Source organism: Pristis pectinata, chromosome 20 (genome assembly GCF_009764475.1).
Source record: "Pristis pectinata isolate sPriPec2 chromosome 20, sPriPec2.1.pri, whole genome shotgun sequence".
NCBI classification, from domain to species: Eukaryota; Metazoa; Chordata; class Chondrichthyes; order Rhinopristiformes; family Pristidae; genus Pristis; species Pristis pectinata.
The window spans coordinates 38,786,960-38,801,992 of NC_067424.1; positions in this window are offsets into that span (position 1 = coordinate 38,786,960).

Below are 15,033 nucleotides of genomic sequence, written 5' to 3' on the forward strand. Positions count from 1 at the left end.
ACACGGATGATCGGTGGCGTAGGGCACACTGAAGCTTCAGAGCATTGTTCAGTTCTTGGCAGGGCTGCAAATATCCAATGCTAATTTTGCAACTGTAAACCAAGTTGCAGGGGAATTCCCTGTTTATTATATCTGTTTAGTTTACTCCAGTGAATAGTCATTAAGATCAGTTCTGTTTCTGACATTTCCTCACGTGCGTTCTGCTCAAAACTGCATTTGTTTCCTGAATTATTCATTTTAGAAGAATGTATATATACTTATTTGTAAATTGCTGAATGTAAAGTCTGACATGGAGTACTACAAGCAAAACGGTGTTCCTGGACTGGATTGTTTCTTGCGAGGGCAATTTCATTAAATGGTATTTGATTTAAAACGTTTTGCAAATTGGCTATATAATTCAGTGAGGATTGACTTTGGGCCTTCTGATATTTGCCTGAATTAATGGAGAAGGTAGTGACTGTTGGAAGGATGAAGGGAACTGGGCAATTCTGGCCTCGGGGCTTGTTTTAAGGTGTGTGTTCACTCCTGTGAAAATCTGTTCCTACTGGAAACGGTCTGTGACCAAATGTAGGCAAGTACCTTCAGGAGAATATATATTTAATTACTGATTGACCAAATATTGACCAAAAGCTTTACAAAGGTCCAAAAAAAATTCATAGTATGATTTTGTTCAGAATTTTATAAAGCAACCTAATATCAAAATCCAGTTCTAGATTGTAGAGTCTGCAAGAAAAGTCACTGAGGATTTTTTAAAAAAAAAACAAAAAGCAGATACTGGAAATCTTTGAAATACAACAACATGCTCAAACTTCTGCAGGACTTCGCTCTTAAATATGAGTTTTATTTCTCCCACAGATGTTGCTCGATCTGCTGATTGTTTCCAGCATTTTTAGTTTTGATACAAGTGCAAATGTTCTCCATGTTAAAGTTGATGGCACAAGACTAATTTAAGTTAATAAAAATATAAAATGCTGCAAACATTTTCAGCAGGCCAGGTCGTATCTGTAGAAAGAGAAATAGTTTGCATTTTGGGTCAAACACCCATGATCAGATTTGTGGACCATTATATGATCATGTTCCAGTGATGGCAGTTTTTCTTTTGATTTCTACTTGAGTTAAGAATGGACCTTCTAGGGATAAATGGGGCATGGAAGGGCCAATTGCAAAGGAAGGAGTTTGTATCAGTTGTCACAGGTGTGGCTCCTCTATTGGATGGATGGTTTTGGAGGGCAATGAAATTAACTGGTGCATAAGGACCAACTATGTTTGACTGCACTGACTCACATCTGGAGTTAGAAGTACTTACATAAAGTTATAATTAAGATGCAAGTTGTATCAGTTCATTAGAGTAGAAAAACATAGTACTTTTGTTCAAGTCTGTAGCATTTCCTTTCAATATCCTGTATCATGTAATTTTTTATTTCTTATGATCTTGTTCCATTATTTGCAGTTTTGCATTATATTACCTTTTATGTTCTAATAAACACTTTTTCTTTGAAGAGTTGAGTTGTGCTTCTGTGAGTCTTAGCTAATTTTACGCTGATCACAAGTTAACAGGGAAGAGTGCATCATAGGAAGCAGGGAGCGACCTCTTCTAATCCAGTCACCCCAGTGTCAGGGAAATACAGAAGCTTGAATTCTGCAAAGAAATGAACCCTTGTTTGCTGGCTGTGCTATTATAACATCGCACAAAGTTGGCTGATCATTTTACATAGAATGCCAATCAAAAGTTGCACAAAGCTGGAATGTGCTGTACACAACGTATTGCTCATAATCTCTCAGACTGCGTAATTTATACATTTGGTGTGAGGCAGCAGGCTCGGAAGCACTGATCCTCTTCTTTGCTGAGTTCCAGGCTTCCTGAAACTACGTGAAAATTAGGACCTAGCATTTCACTAGTGAGTAGCTGCAATCAACTGAAATTCCATGAGATGTGTGGTCATTAGCACCCTGAAGCAGAAACCTGGCACAGCATAGAGCAATACAGCATATGGAGACAGACCCTTCGGCCCAACCAGTTCACATGACTATGGTGCCCACCCAGCTTGTCCCAATTTCCTGCATTTAGCCTGTAACACTAAGCCTTGCCCCTCCATGTACCTACTGTATTTATGTGCTTCTTAAATGATATTATTGTACCTACCTCAACTGCTTTCTCTGGCAGCTCATTCCATATACTCACCACCCTCTGCATGAAAAAGCTGCTTCTCGGGTCCCTTTTAAATCTCTCCCCTTCCACCCCAAACCTATGCACCCTACTTTTGGAACCCCTTATCCTGGGAAAATGATTACCATTCACCTGTCATAGGCCTGTCATAGTTTTAAACACTTCTCTAAGGTCACCCTTCATTCTACATTCCAAGTAGTAAAGACCTAGTCCGGCCAACCTCTTCCTGTCACTCAGGCTCTCTAGTCCTGGCACCATCCTTGTAAATCTTCTCTGAACTCTTGAGTTTAACCACATCAAACCTGTAACGGGGTGACCAAAACTGTACATGGTACTCCAAGTAAGGCCTCACCAAAGACTATACAACTGCAATATAATGTCCTAACTCCTGTGTTCAGTGCCCTGACCAATGAAGGCCAGTGTGCTAAATGCTTTTTTTTCCATCAACCTGTGATGCTGCTTCCAATGAACTATGCACTTTTACTCTTTGGGCCCTCTGTTCTACTGCACTCCCTTGTGCTGTACCATTTCATACCGTAAGTCCTACACTGGTTTCACCTTCCAAAGTGAATCACCTCATACTTGTCTGTATTGAAATCCATTTGCCAAGATCCCCCTACAATTAACCTTCGTCAATATCAATAACAGCTAATTTTATGTCATCCACAAACTTACTGATCAAGCCTTGTGCATTCACATCCAAATAATGTATGTAAATAATGAATAACAAGGGTCCCAAAACTTCCTGTGGCACACCACTACTCACTGGCCTCCATTCTGAGGAACAACCTTCAACCACCACACTCTGCTTCCAAACTCCCGAGACAATTTTGAATCCACCTAACTTGCCCTCCCCGGATTCCGTGGGACCTAACTTTCTGGACCAGCCTACCAAGTGAAAACTTGCTGAAGGCCTTGCTAAAGTTGATATAGACACTTCCACTGCCCTACCCTCATCCACCCTTTTGGTTAGCTCTTAAAAAAAATCTAAAGTGTTCATCAAACACAGCTTCCCACTCACAAAGTAATGCTGACTCCTAATCAGACTCTGTCCATCCAAATGCTGGTAGATCCTGTCCCTCAGAATTCCCTCCAGTAACTTCCCTGCCATTGATATCAGGCTGACCAGCCTGTAGTTCCTGGGCTTGTCCTTGCTACACTTCGTAAACAATGAAACAATATTAGCAACCTTTCAGTCCTTTGGAACTTCACCAGTGGCTAACGATGAAGCAATTATCTCAGCAAGGACCACTGCAGTTCTGTCTCTAGCCTCCCACAAAGTCGAAGGATGCATTTGGTCAGGCCCTGGGGATTTATCCAGGCTACCAGTACTGCCCCCCGCCCCACCCCAGCAATATTATGTTCTCCAAAACATCTCCACTTGTTTCCCTTAGCTCTTGAACAACCTTGATTTTCTCCTCAGTGAACACCGAGGGGAGGTATTTGTTAAAATTCCACCCATCTCCTGTCCGTCCGTCTCTGTCTGTCTGTCCGTCTGTCTGTCTAGCCACCCTTTTACTCTTCATACAACCATAAAACCCCTTGGGATTTAACTTAACCTTAGCTGCTAGATCCATCTGATACCCTCTCTTTGCCCTCCTGATGTCTGTCTTAAGTGTATTCTTAATCTTTTTTGCAACCGTCGAGGGATTCACTAATCCACAACCTCCTAAACCCAATATACAGTATGCTTCCTTCATTTTCATGGCCAGAACCTCAATATCTCTTTTCATCCAGGGTTCCCTTAAAGTAGCCAGGTTAACCCTTCACCCTAATAGGGATATTCTGCCCATGGATACTTGATATCACACACTTAAAAGCCCCCCACTTGCCATTTGTTCCTTTCCCTTCCAACTGGCTCTCAATCAATCTCTGCTAGATCCTGCCCGGATTAGCCCTGCTCCATTTAAGGACACTAACCTGTGGACCAGTCGTATCCTTTTCCACACTATCTTAAAACTAATAGAATTATGATCACTAGAGCCAAAGTGCTTCCTGACTGCCACTTCAGTTACTTACCCTGCCTTGTTCGCTAAGTGGAGGTCCAGTATCGCACCTTCCTGAGTAGGGCGCTCTGAATATCGACTCAAGAAACTTTCCTGGACACATTTCACAAATCTACCCTGTCCAGACCCTTAACAGTCTGGGTAGTCCCGTCAATAACAGGGAAATTAAAATCTCGCACTGATACAAACCTATTATTATTATTTCTCTACAAACATGCTCCTCAAGTTCCCGCTGATTATTGGGGGGTCTATATTACGGCCCCATGAGTGACCCACCCCCTTTCTACGTTCTACCCATATGGCCTCACTGGACAACCCCCAAGAATGTTGTTTCTAAGCACTGTTGTTGCATCCTCTCTCATAAAAAAAAGGCAACAACCCCTCCTCACTTACCTGCACCTCTGTCTCGTCTGTAGCATCTGTATCCTGGAATATTGATCTCTTAATTCATGCGCCTTACCTGCTGAGCCTCGTGCATTGAAATGAATGCAGCTTAACAGTATTATTTTCCCTTCCTTTACTGTGCCCTAGCAATCCTGATTACTAATCTTGCTCTCGCTATCTATTGTGTTTCCCATGATTTGCTCCTGCTCAGAGTCCCACCCTCCTGCCAATGTGGTTTAAACACTTCGTGCAGCACCAGTAAATTACCCTGCAAGGATATTTGTCCCTCTCTGGGTCAGTGCAGCGCGTCGCTCTTCTACAGGTCGCCTCCACCTGAGAAGAGATGGCAATGATCCAAGAACCTGAATCCCCTGCCCCCTGCACCAGCTCCTCAGAGACTTGGTGGTAATTGAAACCCTCTAACAGCCCAAAGAACTGCTTCGTTGATTTCGAAGATCCTTACTACCGGGTGGTATTCGGACCACGCCGCTTACCATTTCGTGTAATTGGAACTCATTATTCCAGCCGACTGAATGGACATTCTCTGCCAGTCCACCAGGGGTTGGTGTGACCACGCGGTTCACGTCACAAATTGAACACAAGGGCCCTGCAGCCACGCTAACCAGCTGTGACGTGGGCTCGTGGATCCATTCGCTCGGTGAATGTTAGGTCCTGGTACCTGCCCAGCCAGCAAATCGTTGACGTCATAGGTCTAGTCTTACAGACTTGCACGCCAGCTAGGTCCGTGCAGACAGCTCCTGGTTCCGGGGCACTGGTTTGACACGTGGGCGTTTCCATCCGCAAAGTGAACATTACAACCGATCAAAATACGTTAAAACAATGCGGACACCATCGTGAGCACATGATTCCAGACTGAAGAGCAGTTGGACCCATCTACGGGAGTGCACGTTGGGACACTGCATGATGCTTTGGGAGCTCATTATTTGCGATGCCAGATAAAACATTAGACCTATGTTGAGTAAGGGAAACTTAGGAACCGTTCGGCAGCTCACCTGATGGTGCTGAGAACTCACGGTTCAGGGGCACTAAGTCAACATAAAGACCGTGTAGCCGGCCATCTAGCGATGGTCCTGTGTGGAAATAAGTACACTGCGGCTTCTCAGTTGCCGGTGCTATGAGCTCAAGGGTCCAGCCCGTTGAGTGGACATAAGGATCTCGCGACAGAGAACCTGGTGGTGCTGAAAGCGGTGAGTGTTTGAACAATAGCAGCAATTGGCAGCGACATGGTAGTTCTGTGGCCAGTTTGTTCCAGGCAACAGGACCATGCGGAGTCACAGCCTGCAGGTCACAGGGCAGACAGTGGATCACGATGGCATGACCCAATTTCGTCCATTCATTCTCTGATTGCATATTAGGGCATTGCAGCTTCCTACCTGGTAGTTCTGTAAGCTCATTGACTTAAGCCACTCGATTGGCATTCAGACTGAGGCCACAGTCCACTCATTCTGTTTGCTGACTTTCTAACTGCTAGGTGGAGATTGGGGCTATGTGGCTGTGAAGTGTTCGGGTATATCCTTCGATATACTGTGATATGCAATATTATAAAAAAAAACTTGATTCGAACAGTAGTAAGGTGGACATTTTTTATTGCAGCATTCAACTTTAGATTGAAATATGGAACTAACAACGCAGTAATAATCTACCTTATCATGCAGTTCTTCAAACAGGAAAAAAATCCAATTATTTTTTACGAAACAATTACACTTGTTCAACCAATATTCAAATCAACGTAGACATGCCACACTCTATTGTCTTTTTTAAAAAAAATAGTCAAACCATAGGTCAACATATATCTACGACACAATTGTATATATGATAGATGTTCATTCACTTCGAAATAGACAAAGGCAAAATACCTTCTGGTTGTGGGAGTTATCTGCTAGTCCATCCTGGTGCAGCACCGAACATCCGAGGAGCTTGCGTTAATTTAAGGTATTTTGTAGGCCTGATTTGTTGATCCGGTTGGAAGCGCTTTAGAGATATGATTCGCTGAATTGGTGTGCTGGTGCGTTATATTGAGGTACTATAGGAGTGATGAATTCTGTGCTGTTTTGAAGTGCTTAATATATTTGAAGCACAATATTATTTGCAGGTTCTGTCTGAGATTGACATGGTCTATTCTTTTGAGATGCTTAATGCGATTGCTGGACTTAAGCAAATGTTCCGTTGGACCGCCATTCGTTATTTTCTACATGAATAGATGCATTATTTTGCAGTATTGCAAAGAGTTGATGACCGTTACCAATTTAGCCGAATTTCGGCGTCGCACCAGCCATATTATTTCCAGTTCCTTTACCACTTTCAGGTGATTGTCGGAGGGGTTAATGTGTCTGTTGTGTTAAATTAGAGAAGCTATATTCATAATTGTAGCTCGATTAGTTTGAGCTACCTTTGAATCTCAGAGATTCATTTATTGAACATTAATTCCAAGATCGTTATTAATTGGAAAGCCTGCTTCACGGTTATGGCAATACTTCTTTCTGTCCGAGGCTGATATTTATTTGATCATTCCTCATTGTCCATTTATTTATATTGATTCGGGCACAAACGTCAATTAACCTGCGGGAAGGACATGCTTTTACAGGGGCTTTGGTTGGGTGGATTCTGTCAACTGCTATTTATGGTCCGGGGAAGGCGGGATCAGGTCACGTGCTATGAATTCTACTGCTCTTCTCGTTATTTATTACATTTCACAATTAGAGAGAAGGGATATTTCACCACTCCCTTCAGCTGCTCCCTGAACTTAGCCTGGATAATAGCGTAAAGACAAGTGTTTGTGCAGCAGCTCAGAAGCTGGAGCATGAAACCCAGGTCTTGTAGAAAATAAAGTGGAATTGTAAGCACAATTCCCACATAGTACAGCTGGACCCAGATGAAATACACCGTGAACAGACCCCAAAACAGGATGAAATTCCCCGATATCGCTAACAATAAAGTAATGGATTTCTTGCGGCTCTCCATCTCTGGGTCTCTGGGACTCTCCCTATTGCTGACACCTCGCAATCTCCTGCGCGCTTGGCTGGTCATTAAAATATGTCTAACAGTTAAAACATTAAGGAACAAAATCAGGACAAAGGGAACACCCGGAGTGAGGAGATAATGAAGGAATTTGACTGTTGCCCAGAGCGGTGATTCCAGAACACCGTCTCTTGTAAAACAAAACCAAGGGATATTATCAATAAGATATCCACCTGCCAACATAAAATACCAGAAAATGTTCTTCAAACAACCTAGCACAGTCACAGTTCCAAGAACAAAAGCCGCTGTCTTTTCTGTGCAATATTTAGTTTTCATCTTCTGGCAACAAATGGCTACAAACCGATCAAAGGTGAAAGTAACGGTGAACCACACAGAACAGTCCGTGACTGCGTAAAGCAGAACGGCGTGGATATTGCACACGGATATGGACTTGAGGAAACCGAACTGGTACCTGTAGGCAATTGGAATCTGCCTCAATATGAGATCGAATATAACGACCAGTAGATCCGCCGTTGCCATGGCCACCAAATAGTGAGTGGCACCTTTGGAGAGACCACACTTTCCCCGGGACAGGATCAAAATCGTCACTAAGTTCACTGTGGGGAACGGAAAAGAAACAGCGGAATTAGATGCCTGACTGGGAACAAAGTTAAAAAGCAATTAGTAAACGTCGGGTTACTTCTCTGCAAACCACCACCCCCCCCCCCCCCCCCCCCCCCCCCGAAAACAGAAGGAGGAAGAAAAGGAATATTGAGCAATGGTACTGCGGGGATGACTGATTTTGGCTGAAAATATGATCTGTTGCAAACAGGAAGGTCCGTTCTAGAAGAAATTTCTGAGCACCTATAATGCCGAAAATGATACCTGATGCTTCCATTTCTATTTCTTCCCCGTTAGGTTCACGTTTTTTCAAGGTACCAGGAACATGTACTGTAGAGCGGTTCTGGCCAATATCCGCAACACCACTGATGTTAACTTGGTCGCCATAACTGAAGGCAGGACAAGCATGTTTCACAGTGGGCCAAGAATGATCGATGATAAAATTTTCCGAATAATTACCATGAGTTTCTGTTCATCTTCATCCCTTTTTAGCAATCGATTGAGAGCTGAAAACATGACAATAATGTGTGACAGGATCTGGCAGATTATATAGTTAAGAAGTGTTTGAGCTCTCTGCTGTTTTCCGGGCTACAGACATTTGCCATCGCTGCTATCAATCCTCTGATGGGAGGCAGTCCATTCCGGTCCACCTTTAGGCATAGTACATGATCTCTTTATAAGGAAAGCACACGTGTTGCATTTCAATGTGACATTATGTCAATGGAGCCAATGGAAAACATCTTCCGCAGACACAATTGCTTTTCCTCACTCGCAAACGTAATGTTCATCTTGAATAGAAAACCAATGAACATCTCTCGACAGCATTAAGTTTCTGACAGTATGGAAGAACTTCTGGGTCTATTTTTAAACAATATGTTTATTTTTCCACATGCAAACAAAATTAGATGATTATCCCTCAACAAGAGTTTCTCTTCCCTTATCTCTCACATTGACCTGGATTTATACACGGAAGAAATAACGCTCGGTGAAAAAAAAACGCGATCCAGCAGATCTGCGTACAAATTCCAGGATAGGGTCAAGGGATCACTGTTTCGTACAGTGTGATATCCCGCTCCGCACAGAGATGGGCAACCTTGACACATGTTAGAACCACGTTTTGATCTCTTCAGGTCATTTCTCTAAATGCAAACCGCCAGTCTGTGCTGGCCAACTAACTAAGTGTTTCATCTTCTTTGGTTTGAAAAATATGTCGTTGCATGCGAATATGAGCCCGATGCCACATCGGAATCCTTGTGCGGGTCATGAGCATCTTGTTCAGATCAGGATGGGGTATATTGAGAAAATATATCAGCGTCCATTTATGGATGTATCTGCTACAATTATTAGAATTTTAATTCCATGATTCCTGTGAAGAACAGTACATACCATTTACTGTGGGTCTTCAGCGCCTCACTTGAATGTGCCAATGCAATGTTACTTCTGGCTAACGGAATCTTGCTGAACCTCTGGCAGTGTATATTGCTTTACAGTCAAGCAGTCTGCAGACACGTCAATATTTATTCTTAAATTTTGACCATTTACTTTGTTGAACCATTATTCAAATTATTATTAATATTTTCCTTGTTGCTATCTGCAGTGTACAAGCTGTTTTTTTACGTCTAAGCCTTATGATGTGCCATGTCCCTTTCTGTGATTTGTTCGCGTTTACTTTATTGCCCTTTGGATACGGCTGGACATTTTCTGGCAATATTCATTGGTTAGATTGCAGTGCACTCACCCTAGCAATGCACTAACTCTAGAGCTGCAGTAACTTCCGCTGCCTTCCCTCTCCAATTGTCTTCGACGCTTGGGCGCCATGTCCATTCTGGGAGCTTACGCTGTCAAAAAGGCCTTTTCACCATGTTTGATTATTAGGTTCATTCAACACCAGATTAAATGTATGTAATTTAAGTATGTAGAAAAAAAAGAATAATTACAAAATAGTAACACAATTAATGGATGGATTAATCTCAAATTGGGTTTACAAGAATCCAAATGCTCTGATTTACCTTTCCAATGAAGGCCAGCGGCCCTATTCAGTTGAACTGGTTTGTTCCAGATCTGCACGATCTGGCTGCTGATGATCATCTATGAAAATAACAATGCTTTTTGTCTTTCTAATCAATGCGGCTTGTCCCGATGAGAAAGATGCCGCCCTTACAAAGCCCGTAAGCTTGGGCAAAGCAGGTAAACACACGTTTCTCTACCCTGTGCTGAATGGAACGCTCAAATTCTTCCACATTATAAATGTCGAAGGGCCTTCTTCCTGACCCTTTAACTCTACTTCTCTTTCTACAGATGCCGCCTGACTCGCAAACGGCTGTGGTATTTTCTGTTTCTGTTTCATATTTCAAATATTTGCATTTTTCTCAGTCTTCCACGTTATTGCCTGAACAGACTGATCTATAAGTGCAGAAAACACGAACCCTCAACACGCGGAGCATCCCGTAGTTACAGTACAATGTCAAATTCCTCAGTTAATGAAGACAATCCTCAATTGCTTCTCCAGAGATTTGAGTATTAGTGTCAAATGTATGCCTATGGATAAAATTCTGACCTGTTTTGTTAATACGCTTCCGCTTTATTTCCATGAGTTCTTTGAGCGGGATATCGATTGACCTCTGAGGTGCTAACAAACTTTCGATAGATATCCAAACCTCTCTGTATTGAAGTAATAGTTTCGTCCATTCTTGAATGGCTTCGCCATGTTCGCCATCATTTCCAAAGTATTTTATTCCTATAAAATAATCAGCATGGGGAATTAGTTTCATTCCACCTAATATGTACCCAACCTTGTCGCAAACACCTTAACTTAGAGTATGTCCATTCTAAATCCGCAATGACGTTTTCCTCAGGCTCCGTTTCAACTTTCAAGTTCGCATGGCTTTAGGATGAGGTCGATCAGTAAAACTTGGAACACTTCTTCCTGCCATCCCAAAACTTACGCTTTCTGGGATTTTGCAGAACCTCATTCCTGTCAATGCAACGGCAGAACCGTCCCCTCCATGTAGTGTGAAATGTTGAAGCAAGGCGTTGGGATTTCACCAACATGACTGCTGAGCCAGACTAAACCTGGAAGCTGCTTGTACGTACTTTCACAAGCCCAGATAACAATCCGTCAAGTGAATATGCACTATTTTTAAACGTTGAGTCCATAATTTGACGCCGAGGGGAACTTAAAACAACATGCACTTCGGCAACCAATACAATTGTTCTGACCTCCAAACAGTAAACGGCATATTTGGGAAGATCTTGCTTTCCCGGGGTCAGGATCAAAATTTACTGTCATTGTTAACTGTGAAAACAAAATAACGAAGGGTTAAAGTTGCAGCAAATTTGCTAGTTAAACTGAGTTCCAAATCAGATTTGCAAATATGATCCAGCGACGTACTGAAATGGCTGCGTCTCTGCCGAGATAGGTACCGAGACTGGAGCTAAATTCAACAAGATCAATCAGTTAAAGGAAGACGAAATCTGGGATGAAATAACACATGGAACACAAATAAATAAAGATTATTGCTGACCGGATAGACTTTTGTGTTCCAACAACAGAAATTGAACGAGATTTGCAGAAAATAATAATAACACATTTGCTTCGTTTATTGTTTTGCGTAGCAGCCCTGCAGATGTCGTGTCGTTTACCCAAGGGGACGAAAGGCTGAATAGGCGTCAGCTTTCCAGAACATGTACATCCGCTCACAACAATCAGGCAAAATTTGTTTCCACTCCTGGCTTCAGGATCATTCTGATCTCGTAGCCCTACACTGTTTTACTGAAGCTTCGGGAAAGTTCGTAAATCAGTCATTTATCTTACGATCAGGCAAATTACTGTTTTCGGTCTAAGGAGCATTACATATCTTGTAAATCTCTCTCAAAGCTAAAGGTTGTTGCCGTTTCATTCATAACTGATTTGTACCTCAGCTCCTCTTCATTCATGTCATTTACATTTTCCTACTTGTCTCCTATTCCAGACCCTCGCTGCGTGTCCCTTCTTCACTCTCACTCTCTTTCACATTGTCTGTAGTTTTTCTGCATTTTCCAAGCTCTGATTTAAGGCCTGGGACGTGAAGTGCTTACTTTATTCTCTCTCCACCACCGCAGCATGACAGGCCGAGGACTTTTCGCATTTTCGATTTCACTTCATGGCTCCAGCTTCCACTGTGTTTCCTTTTAGTGCTTAATAATTTTCCTGGTCAGCGGTATACCTAAAGATCGCAGGCAACCAAAGCCAACTAAAGCCACTGAAACCCAACACTCTTATAACCCAATGGTGTATTGAGTTGAATTCGGACCGCTGCACCTTTGCAAGACTCTGAGGAGGCGTGGAAGAGATTTAGAACAACAAACAAGCTGCCGGAGCAACACAGCGATCCGGCAGCATCCGTGGGAGCAAGCGAATTGTCGACGTTTTGGGTCGAAACCTTGCATCAGGAAGAGGTTTAAATTTGTGACAACAGGGATAAGGAGTTTGGCATTTAAAAGGGCCGGAAATTAATATCTGTGTTTCGAACCGTGATGTGATTTGAAAGAGGAATTAAGACAATTCATGAATTAAACAATTGAGCATGACACGTGTCAGAAACCAAAGGCACAAATGGTTAGCAGGAAAAGCAACAGAGGTATGATGTTACGAAGTACAGCGAATTGTTATGATCGGTGCTAGACAGCTAGGACATGTACTAGAAATACATTCCTTTTTTTCTGAGGGAAATTGTGTAAATATTTGGAAAATACACCCCACATTTTGGTGATATGAAGCGCGTACGGTGTTAATGATGCAGCTCCTTCAAGCAATCACATGGACAGGATGCACTGAACCCTGATGTTCCAGTGTCACATCATTCTCTGATTCTACTTGTGATGCTACTGACGCTAATGTTGGTAGGCAGGATTAATAATGGAGAGAGTACAACCTTGTTCATAGAGAAAGACGAGGCTGTGATATCCCGGTTCAGTCTCGAACATTATTCAGAGAGGGGAAGGGGTCTGTAGTGGAACAATAAGATATATAGATTAAAGCCAACATGGAAATATCATCGCAATATTGAAATAAAACTGACTAACACCTAGATATAGCGACTTACTAAGGACACAGCAGCAGCAGGGTCCAAAGTGTAAGTGATAACAATAATAGAGTTAACAGTGTTTTATCTACCCAGAGTTGTGGACATTGCAGGAAAAACAACAACAGCAAATATGAGGGGGAATGTTAACAGGAAACGAGGTGGAAATAACCGTGGATTTAAAGTCAGTAGCTGTGCGGAAAAGCTTACCAGGAATAGCAACTATAGCAAAGATGGGATAGTACACAGGCTGAATCATCCGGAGCAAAAAGTAGAGTCGCCAGTGTAATGGTAATTCATCATTTCCAGAAAGATAGTCAAGCGCCCAGAAAACATTCCGCCCTATCGTTATCGCATTCGGATCCACGGTTCCTGCATTCCAACCCATTGCCATCTATACAAATCTCTTCTCAGATTTTAATCTCGCCCCCTTCTCGTACCTTTCGCAGGCGGAGTTGTGCTCTCACTTACAACAGACGACAACTGTGAAATAAATCCCGTATTAATAGAAAAGGGGAACTCTCCGGTGACATTTTCAGACTCCGTGGAGACTTATATTAATTACAACCAGTAAACAAATAGTTTCGGTTAACCCCTTCTATTTCAACATTAATACCGCAAAAAAGTAACATATTTAGCTAGTCTGGAAATGTGCAAGAAATATCAGATATTTTGGATGTGCCTCCCTCGATACGAGACCAGTGGACTGAGGGTAGTTGGGGTGGGTAGTAGGGGAGTAGAACGTTTTTTTAAAGATGAATAACCCATATAATGGGAGACAGACCGCAGTGGTGGGGAGACATCTCGATGCCATGAGGCAAAACAAAGTGAACTACGATTTAATAAAATACAATTGTTATTTGATATTGAGACTGATGAAGGTAGAGCTGTGGATGTCATCTGTATGGACTTCAGAAAGGCTTTTGACAAGGTTTCACATAATAGTCTAATCAAGAAAGTTCTGATGCATGGGGTCAGTGGGGAATTGGCCGTGTGGATCCAGAACTGGCTTACGCACAGAAGACAGGTTGAAGGGACTTAGTCGGGCTGGAGCCCTGTGAGCAGTGGTGTTCCGCAGGGATCTGTACTGGGACCACTGCTACTTGTGATGTACATAAATGACCTGCATGAGTATGTTGATGGGTGGGTTATTAAGTTTACAGAGGATACCAAGATTGGTGGAGTTGTGAATACTGTAGAAGACTGGCAACATATACAACGTGATGTAGATCAGTTGCAGATGTGGGCAGAGAAATGGCAGATAGTGTTTAACCCGGATAGATGTGAGGTTTGGATATTTAGCACGTCTTCAATGTTATATTTGACCGATATGTAGCCATTTATTGCCAGAAGTTGAAAGTAAACTTTGCAGCGAGAAAACTGCAGTTTTAGTTCTAGAAACAACCACGACAATTTTGTGCATAAAATATACCAGTCTACTTTATATTTTCACCCGGAGAGATAATCAACACTGTATTTTGGCTTTGTGATCCCAAGTCAACCATACAGTATATTCTGAGCCTGTTAGTTAAGATTTTAACGTCAATGCTCCCCTTTGTTTTAATTCTGTTGCTCAGTGCTCCAACGGTCAGCATATTTTGGTGGTTAATCGGGTACATAAGAATCTGATGGGTGAGGGTCATGGGAAGAATCACAGTGACCCAGAAAGATGTCCATGGCTTTGCTCTTTACTCTTTCTTGCAGCTTCATTCTTCTGTGGATGCCATTCGTTTTGCGGTTCTTGTATTATAATATCAGTGGAGCAAATCCGAATGATTACAACGCATCTGAATACATCTTTTCACAAGTAGGA